Here is a 16,859-nt window from a genome sequence, read left to right on the forward strand (position 1 = left end):
AACGTCTAACGTCGGGAAGAAAGGGTAGTCGAAACAGCCGGCTAAGTGGCATAATAACGAAGTTAATTCGAAGACGGTCCGCGTACACGGAACAAAGAGGGTCGCTCGGGGACCATTTCTCTCGCTCGGTTATAGATCGATCCTCGATATCGTAATTGCTGCCGAGAGAAAATGGGATTCATGATTTCCTTTGACGGTCGAGCTACATTAACCTCTGATGAACGCCACTCAACCAGAGATATCGAACTAATGGGGGGAACGATTGATACGAAGAAGAAGAACACTGTTAACGCTCGTGCTCCCCCGATACTTCTGAAAAATTTACATAAAACTGTAGAAAAAATATTTCTCTCAATTGAAATTATCGATAAAAATCCCACTACCGCTCCTCGAGCGAGCGAGGAGGAATATCAATATCGATGAAAATTTTTCCTCGATCGAAATTAAATCACGTGGCTCTCGTGAGAAGGTTGCACGCGTATGTAACGGAAAGCGAGCGAGTAATTAAATCAGTCAGTTAACGAAGAAGGCGGGCGGGACGCGCAAGGCGATAGGAAAGATGCAGTCCGCTTGGAACAAGGGACAAAGAGGCCGCTCTCGAGAACGTTTCTCCCTCGATTATGGATCGAGCCGTAATGGATGGCAATTACTGTTGAGTGGAGACTATAATGCAGCTCGATAATCATACCGGCACTTACGCTCCTCGTAAATGAGATGAAGCCGTGCAATCGGTATCGGCCAGCCTGAATACATTATCACGGGAGAGAACGAATTCAGATATTCTTTCTAAAAACGTGGAATCGAGAGACGGACAAAGGGGCGGCGTTTGTAGATAAATGACCGTACTTTGGTACGAGTTATTAGCCCGATTACCGATTATCGTACCAGGCGCAACGTAATTATTCGCGTCGTCGTTCTATCCACGTATAATCTGCACCGAGCATGGAAAATCCTTGGAATCGATATTCCGACCGATTAATACGGTTTGTCGAGAATATGTGACGTGTAACGGAGTAGACGCGGTGAGATTGCGAAGCTCGAAATGATTGGATTATTAAGCTTCGATGAATACGAGGATTTATATTATCATAAAGCGTATTTGGATAAAAGTCGCGTGTTAATCCATGTCCGAGAATGGCTCGATTTGTAGCGGCGAATATTATTTATTTGAACGTGTTTAAAGAATGATGAAAGTATATTTGAAAATGACAGGCCGACTCTCCGACAATTCCGACAAAGAAAAGCTTGGGTTACACAAACGAATCACTGAGTCAAAGGAATAGTCTGCCTTCTGTCTCAAGCCTGATGAGAATGTCTTTCACTCTTCACTGAAGCTTCTCTTTTCCTGCATTTGACACTTTCCATTTGTTCTCCAAAATCCCTCCCATTTCTCTCAAACCCTTTGTCTCATGCATGCAGACTGAGCTGTTATATTCCTTGGAATTTTTTCTCTCCCTCCCTCCCTCTCTCTCTCTCTCTCTCTCTCTCTCTCTCGCTATTAGTTTTAAAATTTCTGCAACAACAAATTTTAATTCACTTTTATCCTTTCAGTTTTATCTTCGAAATTCGTTCATACTTCCATACTCGTCGATATATACAAAAATACACATCTTCTGACAAATCATTTTTCCGTGTTTCCTCGTCACATTCTCTTTTCAACCCCCGCGATATTCTACCTCGAATTATTTAACCTTCCTCACCAAACATTCCACTCCTCAAACTCTTGATCCAACGACCTAGAACCTCAACATCATCTCGCGTGTTCACAATTTGTTCCTCAGGAGAATTGCCTCTCCTACGACATCGTGCGAGTTTTCTTCTCGCGGCTGCAGGAACGTTATCTCATTAATTTCCAAATATTCCCAACCGGGCCTTGAAATATGCGGCATGCACGTACTCTTTCTCCCACGCTTGTTCGTCTATCATCCAAATTGAGTAATAAAACTCGCCTTCTTGAATCTTGGTTGCCTAAACCACTTTAAAAGTTAATCTTTGTAAGTGTATCAAGACACGAGGCATGAAGAACTTACGAACTCGACGGCCTTTCCTCTCTGCTGCATCCCTACCAACCTTTATCAATGGCCCGTCCTTCCTTCTACCCTTTTATCAAGTTCCATTCTCGCGTTGGAACGCGACACATATCTTCGTATCCCGGAAATTCTGCAGGCCGAAGCGACAGGTGCCGTCTTCCTGTGAATATTTCGCTCTCTCTAACCTCTCTACAGCTCGTCGTCTACGACGTTTCGACGTAATTACGGCCAGACGATGCCGTATTTCTCGCGCTGCAAACGCAAACACTTCTCAGGAAAAAGCTACCCTTCTGTCTCCTCTAAGATGGAGTCGAAGGAGACAATCTCTCGCGACTGTCTCAAGTGATCCGGTGCGAATGAGTGGAAGGACGAGGAAGATTAAAAATAAGAAGGCTAAAAAAGAATTAATAATTGTAAAAGAGAGCATGATAAATGAAGATATATAATAGGAGGATGAAGAAGAAAATGATGAAATGGAAAAGACTAAATTTAATAATAATAAATCTTATTTTTTTTGAGAATAATCCGTTTAAATTATCGTCGATGCATCATTTTAATGATAGTTCATCGTTTCTTGTCAAAATTTTAAATCGATTAATCAGATAACTTTTAACAAATTATCGTAAACGATGAAATCAACATTAATAAATATTAACAAATGGAATAATAATGTTAATATTTTCATTTCCAATTAGAATAAAATAAAATAATAAGCTATTCGAGAACAAGTCGGAAAAAAAAACTGATAAAGATTACGCAAAGCGAAATAACGTTATTGTCATTAGTGAAAAACTTTGAGCGCAATACTTGAAATTGATGTCAAACGAAAGCTGAAGTTGCAGGTAGAAGAAGAGAGAAAGAGAGAAAGGGAAATAGGAAATAAAATACCTCGGTTGCTGCATTAACAACGAGAGAACAGTTCAGAAATCGTGTCAAGTGTTTCAGTATCGTTCCAAGGGAAATGAAATGAATAGTTAAACGGAACGACGAACGACAGTCAACAATGAAACGTGCAATCCAGTCTCTGATATTTCGATGTACGATCTCTCCGATTCCAGTCTTTTTGTTTTGTTTTCTTTCTGTCTATCGCTACGCGAAACCTTGTTTTCTCAGGAGAGCAAGAAATTTTTCGAGATTTCGAGAATTTATCTCGAAAGTTAGGAAGTGAATAATAAATAATAGCTGAATCTTTGTCTGTACAAAAGAATCAATTATTAGTTTACAGTTAGAAATATTCATATGATTACATATGATCAACATAAATATGTATCAGATTTCAGATTACATTATTATATAGAAAAAAATTGCCAATCTAATAAAAAAATAATATATAAGAATTATAAATAAAGAAAGCTTCATGGTCTTTCTATCTTACCTTACTTCATTATACTAGATTACAGCAAACGATACCTACAATAAATTTATTGTTAGAATATTATCTTCATGTTTTTAAACAAATTAATTTAATAATCAAAATTACATTACCTTCATTACCTTCATTTATTGTAAAAATCTATAATTTATTTAATTTCTCTTCTATTCAGTATGACAACAATATGACAATATTAGAAATTACTCTATTCCATTGTTTAGTTGTTTAGTTGACAATCCTTCATCAATTTGAAACGTGATTTTTAAATAATAAATGAATAATTAATGTAAAAAAAGTATATAATTTATTTATAATTGAAAATTATTTTAATCATATCTTTATAACCTAACTAAAAAATAAAATACAATGTTTATATATTGATATATACATATACTTACTTGCAAATCATTATATTTAACGAATAAAATCAAATTTTGTGAGAATATCTCTTGTTTATTCTTCTTTACACCATTATACGTTCCCACTTAAGTAATTTCTAAATTATAATTAACCTATGTAAGTATTGGATCCCGTCATTTGATTCTATAAACTTATAAACAAATAAATTTTGCCGATAAGTTAGGCAACTATTGAAAAATTTTAATCAGCGCCATCTCGCGTTTGGATCACCGAAGCTCCGACTTGTTACTAGCATAGCAGAATATGCAAGGAGGTATTCTAATTCCTATGACGTCACAGACAAGGAAAGCATCATTGTGCAAAAAGGATAGAAAGCATTTTCGAGGACATCGCATGGAAAATTCATTAATTACTCGTTTTCTGTACAAAATTTCCACACTTTTAAGATCGCATCTTGAAGCTAGAACTCCAGACAAGTTTCTCATATAAATTTTAATCTGAAATTCTTTTTAGTTAATTTTTTATTAACGATTAATGCGTTATGCGTTCTATTACATCGAAGACGCCATATTGATAATTCATTAATTACTCGTTTTCTACGCAAAATTTTCACACTTTTAAAATCGCATCTTGAAGCTAAAACCCCAGACAAGTTTCACGTATCAATTTTAATGCAAAATTTGTTTCCATTCATTATTTATAAACAATTATTATGCAGAATATTTCGGTTGCAAACTGTCACTTCGTCATTGATTAATAAATAATTAATTTTATTATTGAAATAACAACACGATTTAAAATAAATTATATACATGAATATAGGAGAAGGAACAAGGTTTTGAACGCGTATAATCATATTTAAAAATAGATCCAATATTAATGAGAAATTAATGAAAAATTTATTGCGTAACAATTATATCAGTTTGATATGACATGTTAATCATTAATAAATAATTAATGGAAATGAATTTTATTTTAAAATTGATACGTGAAACTTGTCTGGGATTTTAGCTTCAAGATGCGATTTTAAAAGTGTGAAAATTTTGCGTAGAAAACGAGTAATTAATGAATTATCAATATGGCGTCTTCGATGTAATAGAACGCATAACGCATTAATCGTTAATAAAAAATTAACTAAAAAGAATTTCAGATTAAAATTTATATGAGAAACTTGTCTGGAGTTCTAGCTTCAAGATGCGATCCTAAAAGTGAGGAAATTTTGTACAGAAAACGAGTAATTAATGAATTTTCCATGCGATGTCCTCGAAAATGCTTTCTATCCTTTTTGCACAATGATGCTTTCCTTGTCTGTGACGTCATAGGAATTAGAATACCTCCTTGCATATTCTGCTATGCTAGTAACAAGTCGGAGCTTCGGTGATCCAAACGCGAGATGGCGCTGATTAAAATTTTTCAATAGTTGCCTAACTTATCGGTAAAATTTATTTGTTTATAAGTTTATAGAATCAAATGACGGGATCCAATACTTACATAGGTTAATTATAATTTAGAAATTATTTAAATGGGAACGTATAATGGTGTAAAGAAGAATAAACAAGAGATATTCTCACAAAATTTGATTTTATTCGTTAAATATAATGATTTGCAAGTAAGTATATGTATATATCAATATATAAACATTGTATTTTATTTTTTGGTTAGGTTATAAAGATATGATTAAAATCGTTTTCAATTATAAATAAATCATATACTTTTTTTACATTAATTATTCATTTATTATTTAAAAATCACGTTTCACAAAATTGATGAAGCATTGTTTACTAAGAATTAAACAATGGAATAGAGTAATCTCTAATGTTGATCATATATAACTATTATAAATTGAATAGAAGAGAAATTAAACAAATTATGGATTTCTACAATGCAAATATAATAAAGGTAATGTAATTTTGTTAAATTAACTTATTTAAAAACATGAAGATAATATTCTAACAATAAAATTTTTATAGGTATCAATTGCTGTAATCTAATAATAATGAAATAAGGTAACGTAAGAAGATTTTCTCTTTATAATATTTTTTATTATATTTCTATTAGATTGGCGATTTTTAGAAATATGCAGTGAAATTTACAGTAAGCTAATTTTAAATGAATGGATAAATTTGTAGAATTCAATGTCTAAAAAGTTTTATATACGGTTTAATTTGTATAATAAATTATTTTTTATAGGAATCAAGAAAGAAAGAGAATCTAACTTAACTTCAAACGTTTGACTTGACGGTTTCACGATAGAATAAATGATTCATCGGAAAAATTCACGTCGATACACCAGTCACGAGTAGATGGCTCGTGTCGACGAAGGGATCCTGAATTAACCACGAAAACGAGAGGTTAAATAAGCTGCCCAGTCACGTTTCGACTCTTTAACGCGACCGCAACCTTTACAGATGCTACATTATAGCAACCTTTCGTAGCTGACATGTAATTATCGAACCAATCGAAGCTGACTACACCTCTGGCTAATTCGTTAACGCCGACGACCGGTCGATACCAGGTGTTTCGAGTATCGGCCAGCTTTACCGAGAATGAGGTAACGACCTCATCGACGATCCTTTTCGTTTCACGTGTAATTGACATCCGGAATCGTCAGCTAATATACGAGTAGGTATATTGTTAATTCCATAGAAATTGAATAGGACGAAATGTTTTTTTGTTCTTTTGAATATCTCGAACTGTCTTTCGAAGTAATATTTTTACTTCATTTGAATAATTCTTTTGCAGTTATTTATATGACGAGGTAATATAAGGAAAAATAGAAAGAAGAAAAAAAAGAAGGAAAGAAAGAATCGATAGGTAAACTGAACTGTAAAGTTGAGAAATATTTTCGAAACAAAATTTAATTCAATCTAGAAATAAGCGTATTACACACCAAGTTTATAGAAATTAAATCAGTGAATGTAGTTCTATGAAAGAGATGATTAGATGAACATTTTCAAGAACTTTTTATAACTTAATCAGAAAAAATTCAAAATTCTGTTAAATAATTTAAGTTCTTTATATTTATATACTTACAGAATATAATTAGAATTTAAAATATATTCTGGAATATTATATTAATATATAATATTGCTAAATTTTGAGCACTTTCAAATTATCTACTCTAATTCTAATTTCTTTCTGAATTTAAATTACAAAAATTCTTCATATGAAAATTTTTAATTTTTGCCTAACTTTGACACATTCAATTATTCCCTACACTCAATTAGAGATCTTCGATACAAAATTATATAAGCCATTCGACAAATTCTATTGTGATTATCTTTAATCTTTGAAACAAATTTAATAATGAAAACAATTTATAATTATACGTGCACATTTAATATAATTCTCTTTATTATGTAAAAATTTGTTCGCTATCAAGTTTTATTATTAATAATGTTACATTAATTGCCTTAGATGATCTAATCAACCCAACTTTATAAAATTATCTTTATGTATACCAGTAAACCATATTACGGCAATCATCTAGACAACTGTGGGACAGGAGTGGCTCGTTTTCGAAGCAAGATGAGACAGAGTTAAGCAAATGGATGTAATTCCTAATGGATAGACCGTTAGACAACGTTCCCGGTCGGGATGAATGTTAATATCTGCTCGGGGACGGAATCGCAAAGTTTTCAATTAACGGTGAGGTAAGCGGGAATTAGAGTGGCCGAGGGAAAGCTGCAGACCCAATGACTCGCCTCTTGTGGGATTACGTCCCCTCTCTCGGCCATTGGACAACCATGTGGTCACCATAACCCATTATTCAGAGATAACACTTTTCAACGTTTAGCTTAATAACGAAAATAACGAGCGACAAGTTCGAGAATATCAACAAATTTCTTTTCGTTTTCTAGAAATTTTCAAACGTCACGTTCAAGAGGATCAGACATCGTTCTCTACGAGCTTCAATTTACGAGGCACGACACGGCGAACGCTAGAACTAGATAGTTAAAAGAAGGAACGGTGTACGCGTTTCTCTTAATAATAGCCATGGATTCGTCGAATATTCCTGATGACTGACGACGCAGCACGTATAGACTAAACTCGTAAGACGTGACATCAGATGTTGCGCCATTAGGATTCCAAAGGACACTTTGGAACTCCGCCGAGAGTTTCCGGGATGCATGCAACAATCGGATTGGATTACTCGCCCGAATACTCGAGATGTACATCCGTGAGTGACGAGAGGATATTGTGATCGAGTTTGAAGGATTTGGAGAGGGGCGAGCGATATTTAGCGGAGGAGTTGCCTATTAAATACAGCTATCTCTAATCCTTAATACCTCTACGAATCCAATCTCCCGTTTAAACTTCGTCAGAGTATGTGATACGAAAATGGGGTTAAATGCCAAGTGTCGCAGTGAAAAGATTCAAATTTCTGTAATTATATAAGATAAAATATTCAAATGTCTGAACCGAATCAGACTCTTAAGCGTGGTTAGACTCATCTCGGTCAGATTTGAAATCACGATTCCTCCGACATTTCCAGCATGTAAATTTTGGTACGTGACCCGAGTCTCGCAATATCATGGAGTACGACTACAATCTGGAGCCCGGCATCTTGGATATTTTCGATACGTATTAGGGCCAATGCTATTTCCATACAAAATCATACCCAATATCAGACCAACACCAATTCCATCGATAACGATTTTCATGTCAAAGACGAAAATCTTGAGGGAAAGATAGAAGAAAGATATATATATCTCGTATCTCTCTCTCTCTCTCTCTCTCTATTTCTCCTCCCTCTGATCCTTCCCTTTGAATGCAATTTCAGTCGCCTTAATGGTATTGCGGAAAGATAGGGCGATATTTCACGACGCGGACAGACGCGGCTGGCTGCTTGGTCTGGCATCGCATCCCTCCACGTTTATGACACGGTTTTACAGAATCCACGGTGATAAGATCCAGGCGAGAATTGTGAATCAACTGACAGCGGATAAACTCGGGGAAGGGTAGAGGAGGGTAGGGATGCGCGAGTGGATGAAGGCGCGGGAACCTTCGAGTTTATTAAGATTAAGAAGTTCATTCGTGGTAATTCCGAGTGGAGAGGGTGTATACCCTCGGCTGGCTTTTCCTATCTTCGAGAAGAAGAGAACTTGGGCGGAGATGGGGGAGGAAAGGGCGGAGAAGATAGCTGGAGTACGTTTCCCCCGAAACGGCCGAAAAGGTATTATAATTATTTCACGAGAACTGGGATTATTAAAACGGAAACAGACGCCTCTCCCGGGGAAAAACAGGCTCGGTTGGAATGTATTACCCTCACGGTGAAAACTTTATCCCATGCCCGCCTCGTTTCCCTGATTTTTGGCGGAAATTTCGCGTCCCTTTTATCTTCGCCCGACCAACTTCTCGCCCACCCCCTCCCCTCCTCCTCCTTCTTCCTGGAAACGAAGAAAGAGAAATTCTAATAGAAATGGAAAATGAGAAACGGGAAGTGGAAATTGAACACCGCATACTTTATGAGTATCCTCGCGGAAATTTGTGCAACTTTTGATTGTCTGATTCGAGAGGATTGATTCGCGTTTGAGGAAGGCCGAGGGATTGTTGGATCAAGGCGTTGAAAGTTGTAGGAAAGAGGACGCGAGGTAGACGCGAAGTGGATCTCCGTCTTGATTACCGCGTTGTAGTTGCTTCAATCTCTGATTTGCCAAACAGGATGATACTTTCGATAAAAAGAAACAATAATTGGAAAATGGATTCAGATTTGTTATTGAACAGCTACGAAATCTCGATCTATTCACGGCATGCAATCGTAATTCCACCGAATTCCTCCTCCTCGAAAACAGGGTAACATAAACATTTCCGCGATTGAAAATAACGGCACGACCCGTGTTACCCGCGTTATTCTCGGCGTGGTTTAAAATCGAAGACGGTGTGTCGCACGATTAATAACACTTAGGTCGTTCACGAAGGGACCAAGGCTCGCCCGTGTCTACCGATATTTATTAGAATTTAGTGGGTGGCCATTACTCGGTAGCCGCTTCTAAAAGGTGCAGCTACGCGATCGTAACTGCAAGAGTTCCAACGAGCTTGTTCCCCGGCCATTTTCAAGGTAATTGTGACGTACGAGCGGGCCCGGTTCCTCGCGCGAATTATTGTGTCGTAGAATTGTCGTTTAGGGATAGGGCAAACACCGGTTCACAACTTCAAAGTGGCGCGCACAACGTGACGTCTCGGTTGAATCGTTGCACCTTGTCTTCATTTCAGGTGATTCAAAGATCCGCTCGAAAACTCGATCACTAGCCCTCCCTTAAATCTAGAGTTTAGAGAATCTCCTGGTGTGTGCAAAAGAGTTGAATTAATACAATTTTAAACAGGTCGAACCCGATACGTTAAACGAGGCATAAAGAGGAACGTCTCGAGGCAGTTCTTGTATATGGGAGAAATAGAAACGCGATTCTTGCAATCACAATTGCCTCATCGTCCCTATTCTTTGCCGCTTTCGAGCTTTCACGTTTCGGGGCCCCCGAAGCCGGCAAAAGGATCTGACAATATTCCTCGAGAAAAGCGGGTGGAAGACTTGAAAAGTTGCAAACAATTCGCTCTACACGAGCAGCAGTGTTCCAAGAGACGGGGGTATCGTTACAATGGCACAAAGGGCAACGGTATTCCGCAAAAACGCGCAAACAAAAATTTGCATTTCGCCGAAACAATGAAATACACGCAAGTTCATTCTTTGCCCAGGTTTCTAGAAGATGGAGTCCCTCCTCCAAGTGGTTTTATTTCACCGCTCTATTATTTGCTCGTTATTTTATTCGTCTCTGTATGCACAACGTATGTACGACCTGCGATCGATTGATATCTCGTTCCTGAAATACACGAATCGAGAGAAATTGCAGTGCTTCCAATGTCAACTATGGATATATAGATAGACAGTAGTAGTAGTAGTAGTAATAGTAGTGGAGGGCAGACGTCGTACACGTGTGCATAGATACGCTTTAACGTATTAATTGTTTCGCCGGCGGAATTTTTAATTGGTCCTCGTGGGTGCTCATTAGAGCAACGCAAGAGCTCCAACGTGAACGTCGTTGGAATTAATTAGACAACCCAACCTTATCCGTCCGGTATCAGTGGAAAAGCAGTAATTTTTTGGCCGAGGTATCGAAATTGTTCGAAGACACGGAAGTTGGCCGATCTCTTTTCAGACGGCTACTTTGCAATTTCGTTAAGTGGAACACTTCTAACCGTGTGTACCAACTTTTTCGATGGAATTACTTGGCTCGTCTAGGCCAACCCTTTAATTTTCATCCATAAACTTCGACGTTTCCCACATTTTAGCTTTCAGCCCCGCCACCAGCCTGCCTGCTCAACTTTCGACAACTTCGACCGTGATGCAACCACGATCTGTTTTGCAAGTAAAGAAGAAACGGCCGATTTTTCTTATTACGGTTCATCGGCGGGGATGGTTCGTCGATAAAGATTCGCTTCGTTTATTTTGCTAAGTTGAGCACAATCTCGGAGTAGCGTACAATTTTGAGATCATTTTTTCTTAATATATATTTTCTCCATCGGTTAAGAATCAAATTGATCACCGTGAGGCGAACGACGTAGCAACGTTTTAACTCGTAAAAAAAAAAAAAAAAAAAAAAAAAAAGGAAAAAAAAGGAAAAAAAAGAGGGAGTAAAAGTGCGTTTTACCAGTTATTAAAGGGCCATTAAATATCCATGAAGTTGAACGTCGAAACGATAACGCGGTACATTTCTGGAAGACTGAAGTTCGAACGGCTGTTAATTAACTCGTACCGCTTGCTAACCTGCCAGTAATCCAGTTTGCTGCTACTAGTTACGGCGTCCTGTAATGCGCCTTTTATTGCGCGTCCGCGTGGAATTTCATGTGGTAAAATTATAAATTAAATTTTCAGCTGAAAATTTTCATTCTCGGGAACATAATTTTTGTCAACATTATGCATGCCTCGAATTAGACTTTAAAATATTGGGTTGGATTCAATTCACGCGCATAATTTTTTCATTTCCTTATATTTTTATCCCCTCTCGTATAAATAATATTTATCGATCTTAAATCGAACGTCGACGTTATCCCCCGATCGATAAATTCTGCAATCTTCGTTTCCCGATGAAATTCAAACTTGCACTTGCATGTATCAGCCTCGTTGCTCGAAACAAACAATGCAATAGCAAATTCCCATTAAGGAAAAATTAAATATAAAAGTACACTTTGTATTCGAACGATTCATTTGCTCGTAAAACGAAGAGAGGCAGAGAGAGAGAGAGAGAGAGAGGAGGGTCATTTTCCCAGTTTTTTATAATTGATAAATTCGGCCGGTCGATAATGCCGTTGTTAATTTTAAAGCGGGCACGAATTGGTTTAACCGTGGAAAAAGCCATCCGGATTCACGGGGACCGCATTGACAAACGATTTCCATCGAAGGGTCGCGAAGTCGTAATATTGTCTCGTTTTCGGGATGATGAAGCATTCGCGGTAAATGGCCTCGCCGCAATTTTGGTTAATGGCGAACATGATAACGCGATAAAGTACAGGTAAACTCTCTATATTTCAAGGAACCGTAACCCTCCCCCTACCCGGTTACAATAATAATGTGGTATCAGGAGGATGGTTATGGCGAGTAATATAACCGGTCGGTGTCACCGTTATTAAGGAAATTTCGATTTTGATGCCTGGTCTATACCTGATTCGAACATTGTTGAAAATTTGGAGAAGTAACAAAGGAGAGAAACTGGGAAAAAGATGCGAGTTAAAAACTTTCGCTGAACGATGGCCTCCGATGGTATCCAGATGGTTTCGGTTTCTTGGCTGGTTGCAATTAATACCATCCCGTCTAATTAATATAATATATTACCATCGTTCCGTTATAATCTCGTTTAAATTACTCGAAGCTTGGCAGGCACGTGAACAAAGGAGCCGCACCCCGATAATTTATAATTACCCGAATCCAACCCCTTCTTCGGCGGTTACTCGCGTTTTATTCGCGTCTAATGGATGCGCGGCAAACTTCCGGGGTTAACTTTTCTTTTAACGCGTTCCACCCATCTCTTGCTCTAATCTCGCCGACATTGCAGCGTGCTCCTCTGTGTCCTGTAGGCGAGGCCAACTTTAATGCATCCGAAAAGGGTCAAACTTGGCCCTACTACTTCGCACTACCACTTTGCGCCTGTCCGCGAAACGCCACAGGACATTACCACTTCCCTCCCCTTTCCTCCCCCTTCATTACGTCACCCATGAACCCAATTCCCCGTTGTACCGGTTTACCCTATCCCAAGTCTTCGAATTGGAAACTCGAGCAGGCGTCTCGCGACTCTCGATCGAGGGGTGAAAGTTTCGAACGGTGATGGTGCGAGAGTTGCACACCATCGGGGAAATGGCTGCACTTACACAGTTCGTGCTGAAACAGTTCGTGTTTTGGGGTTCGTTTCATCGGGAAATGAAACGTTTCAACGGCGCTCCATTGCCAATACTCGTTAGTTGGGAATGATTTTTATTGGAAAATTTATTCCGAGAATAAATACATTGTTTCTCGGTCTTCGACGTAATCGAACGATTTTCAGGGAGGGGAAAAAAAATTGTGGATTTAATCGAGATATATATTATAAAAATTGAATCGAAACATAATGCACGAAATATATCCTGTTTACAGAGAGTAGAAAAATTTCACGTTACGTCGTAAAATCCCGTATCTGCATCACAACAAATCAGCGCGTAAAACTTCCCCCTCCTCTCCTTCCTCTCGTCCACATGTCTCGTGATAACGTATTTTTTGCTCGTCGTGACACGGTAGAAGAAATGCCCACCACATACATCCCGGGGAAATGACGGGTCGACGAAGCATCTTTTTACGACGCGACAATCCTCCTCCCTCCTCGAATCCAAGGATTTGTCGCTAGATTGGATATATGTGGTTTGTACGTTATATTTTTCCGCTCGTGGGGAAGGAACGCGGTCCCACATCCAACCGAAGAGAGGAGATGAAGAAGTGGAGGGATCGCGGAGATAACAATGTGCGGTCCGACCGGAAGGGGACGTGTGCGTCGTACACACGCCATCGTGATTTTCTCCTCGTTACGCGCGCGTCTACTCGCGCCTTCCCTTTTGTCGACCCTTCCATTTATTCCGCGACACACTCGTTACACAGTGCGCCCCGAAGTTCGAACCACCCCTGGCGACCTTCAGTCACGCGGATAAGTAACATGATTCTTCGTTAGCACCGTCCCTCGTCGCACCCTCGAGAGGGAATTTCGAAATAAATAAGAAGAAACTTATGTTTAGGAACCTCGAGCCTCGCTGAGCTTTAAATCGAACGACTACGTGTCTCCCTATTTTTCCATTGGAGAATTAAAGAAAAAAGGAAGAAGTTTAAATTCAATCGTTTAATTATATAATCTCTCCGCGTATTCTTTGCGCACTTTCTTCTGCTCGCTATTATACTCTTTCTCGACTCCAAGAAGGAAGAATAATAGTCTCGCGTATCACGAATGACTCTTTCCAACCGAATAATACCACTCGATGGCATCGCGTATTTACCCTCGAGGCTGGCACAGGCTCCTTCCTCATCGAGATCCCTCCCGGATGATCCCAGTTGGAAAGCTCTCATTGCCGTGGACCGAGAAATAATTATCCGGCGCGCACCGTCATCAGAAAATCAGAGTCGGGGAGGGTTAGTCTCGATTCGTTGCGAGGGGTTTTAAACGGGGATAGAGGGGAGGGTGAGGGCAGAATCTTACGAGATGCAACTCTGCGGCTTCGGCAAGAGAAGGGCCCTCGACTGCACTCGTGCGGAGGGGAGGGCGAGTGGTCCAAGCCGGAAAGAGTGGTTGGCCAGGCACGAGGTTCTTGTCTCTCCGTCGTTGGAGTACACTTCCGGCCGCCTCGCGGCATGCAAATATTGACTACGTGCTGCCACTCCCAATATATATTTATAAATATATATATATATTCCTTTTCATCTTTCTCATCCGTGCACTCGAAACTGGGAAAAGTCGTAATCGTAATGGCACGGTGCTTGCGTTCGCCTCGAGACCGTGAAACATCTCATGGAGGAATGGCGTGACCAACGTCGAACTGACTTTTTTCATCCGTGTTTCGATCTTGCCACTGATCTCGGCAGGAGAATCGCGAGTGTATTAAAATGGGTGGCGATATTGAAACGGAATCGAAAGATGAAGATTCTTTTTTTTTTTTTTTTTTTTTTGACTCGGGACAAGCTCTTTAAAATGTCGATTGTAACGTGGATGGAATGAGAAAGCGCGGTGTGGTGAAAGAGAGCGAAGTAATTGGAGATCGAAATGCGAGAGGTGAAACGCGTTGTTACTCGCGTTTAATCAACCGGATATACGGGGAGTATAAAAAATATAATTCTATTTGTTAGTAGCGGCGGAATGAAATGAAATGAAACGTGGCGTCGGGCTAATACGCGTCCCACAATAGAAATTGTAGGTTGGATCGATTCGAAGCGTGGTAGTCTCGAGATGGGAGGGGTAGGAAAGGAAAAAATGATTCAAAAATCGCGCCTCGACGCGAGTCGAATTAAAAATAATTAGATTATAGCCTCGTATCGGCGCGTATCATTATATTATATATAAAATCAATAGAGGATAATGATAAACTGAAACTCCCCGTAACTAAATAATACGTGAGCAAATGGAACCAATTATCGTGCCGTTTTCACGATTATTAAAATCGATTGGAACAATATCCCCGCTCATTGTATGGATATTTATTATTGCCGTAATAACGCGTTTCCAGGATGCGTTTCCACGTAGGAAAATATCAATCGATAGTTAAAAAAACACCGGCCCGGTGTAAAACACGTTGCAATCATCATAATTAGTCGAGCGAAGAGTGGGAGAGGGCGCACAGTTACGGTGGAAGTAGAATTACAGGTATCTCCGAGGTGAAACGTGTACGGATTCCAATTAAACGGGTATGGAACGGGGCCGAGTGCATTTAAACTCGACGGAACAGAAACGAAATCGAGCCGCGTTAACATAAATCGATATTTGAGTTCAGTCACGGTGAGCTCCGCGTCACCGGAGATTTCGCATTTAAATTCAACCCCTATCGACCCCTCTCCCGAGACGCGAACGCGTTTTGCTCGAGAGATTTGGGGAGGGAGGGGCGGGCAGGTATTCGAAAACCGCGAATATTATTCCGAAAGTTGGCGAAGCAAGAACGTGGCGCGGCTGATCGGCGCACAATAAGGCTTGTATTCTAACTCGATTCGACGCCACACGTGCCATTACGATATTCGAAACTCTGCGGCTTTGGAAGAGCAGAAGTTGGCGCAACAGCACGGACGTAAGTAAGTTTTCGCGGCAGAAATGACTGGAAAGCGTAGTGGAGCGTAGAAGAAGAAGAAGAAATCGAAAATTCTTCTTCTTCTTTTCCTTCGATTCGCTTCGTTCGGTATAGTAGTTTGTACGAGGACAGTTGAGAGAAGATAAAAAAGTGGAGAAGGGAAATACGTAGACGCGCGAAGATAAAGAGAAACGGAAATTCTTGGACACTCGTTCCGGAGGATGCAAATTCCAGGGATCAAGGTTCGATTTCGCTGTTAGGGAGAGAAAGCTTCGATTTTACGCGGTAATATCGACGTGATACGGACTATCAGCGAAATGCTACCAGCTGAGACACGAGAATTGTAAAATAAATCTAGGGACCTGCGATGAAAGGCAGCGAAATATTCCAGCCACGTGGCACGGAAATTTATCTTGAAATACGGTCGGTTCATAAGCGTCTCGTAAAATACAAACCAACCAAATGACCGCGAAATCTTCCTCGTTGGTAATGGGGTGTACAGAGGTGTTATAACGCACGTATAGTGTTCAGCACGGTTTAACAACGGGATAAAAGAGAGGTGAATTCAAGGAGAGATGTAACGTATTTCCCGAAACACGTAACGAAAAACGCATCCTTTCCATCTCTCATTCGATCGATCGGGAGAAACAATCGTTCGAGAATAACTCTTAACCTTCGAATTAACGAGCCCCCGCGTGCAATTAAAGGAATTCTGTCGGCATCCCTTGCAAAAAATTCGCGCCACTCCGCGAGGAAACGAATAACAATAAGAGGGAGCATAAATATTTAACGGCGATGAAATTCATAGAATCCTGCCC

General features: G+C 39.5%; 1 protein-coding gene and 1 long non-coding RNA gene across 7 annotated transcripts in view; one reads left to right on the top strand and one right to left on the bottom strand.

Moving 5' to 3' along the window:
• Positions 1 to 16,859, bottom strand: part of LOC100869960 (agrin) — a 314,930-nt gene that overhangs the window by 135,955 nt on the left and 162,116 nt on the right. The window lies entirely within an intron of this gene.
• LOC147657706 (uncharacterized) lies at positions 5,425 to 8,188 on the top strand. Its single transcript, XR_015291954.1, has 7 exons — positions 5,425 to 5,661; positions 5,821 to 5,856; positions 5,953 to 6,113; positions 6,198 to 6,384; positions 6,505 to 6,576; positions 7,227 to 7,415; positions 7,623 to 8,188. It is a non-coding gene; the product is annotated as an uncharacterized LOC147657706 (long non-coding RNA).

Source organism: Apis florea, unplaced genomic scaffold, assembly GCF_048593485.1.
Source record: "Apis florea isolate Af1SG1 unplaced genomic scaffold, ASM4859348v1 contig_2897_pilon, whole genome shotgun sequence".
Taxonomy (NCBI): Eukaryota; Metazoa; Arthropoda; class Insecta; order Hymenoptera; family Apidae; genus Apis; species Apis florea.